This window comes from Aplysia californica, unplaced genomic scaffold, assembly GCF_000002075.1.
Source record: "Aplysia californica isolate F4 #8 unplaced genomic scaffold, AplCal3.0 scaffold01289, whole genome shotgun sequence".
NCBI classification, from domain to species: Eukaryota; Metazoa; Mollusca; class Gastropoda; order Aplysiida; family Aplysiidae; genus Aplysia; species Aplysia californica.
Genome location: NW_004798559.1, coordinates 75523 through 77133, shown reverse-complemented (window position 1 = coordinate 77133; position 1611 = coordinate 75523).

The window sequence follows — 1611 nt, the reverse complement described above, 5'->3', positions numbered from 1 at the left end:
AAAGAATATTGTCAGACAGACTGACAGACAGAGAGTACATATAGATAGATAGATAGATAGATAGATAGATAGATAGATAGATAGATAGATAGATAGATGGACTGACTCTCCACGGATGGAAATAAGAAGATTCTATTGCTCCGTTTCCACTCTCGCAGCCTAGCAACTAGTGAACATGTTCCTGGTGTCCGCAGTGTCTAACCTAACGACATTGTATCTTAAATTTATACACTAACAGTTCGCTACCTTAGAATTACAAAGTTCTATTTGACATTTTTGGCCGCTTTGAGTTACTAAGACGATGAGTTCAGAAAAAAACAAAAACATCTTCAATCTGCTCCTTTTAAGTTGTAAAATCATTCAGATTCGTTATCAAGATGTTTAAAGAAATGTTATGGAACTCAACATTTTTGACGTTAAATTTCTCCAAACAAGGAACTGAGCAGATAGAACTTTGTAATTCTAAGGTAACGAATTCCAAGCGAATTTAAAACAGGCTTCTATCTAGCATAGATTTTCGGCCCCAGTTTGTATGCTACAGATCCAGCCAACAAGCCCTCGAAATACCTTCTGGTCATTGATTGGTCAGTTCCCGGGCGGAAGGACCATCTGGGCCTGTTGTGGAAAGAGACTGACCTAAGGATTACCGGTGTAGGACGGGTTTATCTCCCCTCGGATTAACCTTTGGCCCACTACACTGTCTGGTCCATCGAGCTCAGGGGAGATCAACACGGAAGGGAAATAGGAAGGAGAGTAATTCGTGTTTCTAGTGATTTCCCCTCACGCTAAGTCGAGACAAAGTTAGAGCAGTAAGGGGCTCTCGTGGTCTACATATTACGGTCTTCGCCTCTCATTCAATAGGTCCTGAGTTCAAAACCTGACAGCGAAGGAAACTTTTCTTCTCTAAAAGTGTCTCTTTTCACCTCCTTTCCTGCTCTCTAATAATGTTCTGTCGTGTGCTTTCGTCTCCATTTTCTGCCCCCTCTCACCTCCTCTTATCTTTGCCCCCTCCTCTGGGCTCCAGACTCTTTCTGCAGGATTTTCACTGATACTACTTCTTGTCTCCTTCTTACTGCAGTCTTTCAGCCACACCCCTGATCTTATGGGAGGTAAGATTTCATACATAGCTTTCTCAGATAAGGGCGAAAAATTGCAAAGATCCTGAGTGCAAGTTGCGCACGTTACATATCCCTTTGTGGTTCATAAATCGATGAGTAAGCTTCGACCACAAACCCGAACAAAGTTGAAAAATCCTACCAAACTGAGAATGTAGAATGAGTCCCGCGCGCTCATAAGATCTTATATGTATTTGTAAGTTCCGTAAAACACGTACCAAAATAACGAAGTAAGTGCACTACTGGAAATGTCTCGTTCAGGTTATCGGTGTCAGTGGAGTAGCGGTTAGGAACCTTGTTGTCACACGGGAGCTCGCCGACGGAGACCCAAACCCGATACCCCGTTAAACGGGATGTTCATGGAGTATCTTCATTTTTCGGCTAGAACGTTTTATTCTTATCAGCCTGGGTTGACCCTGAAATCCTTCCTCCTAAATGATCTAAATAGGTGTAAAAGTATGTAAAAGCATAGTATAAAATATATTCCCCCCCCCCC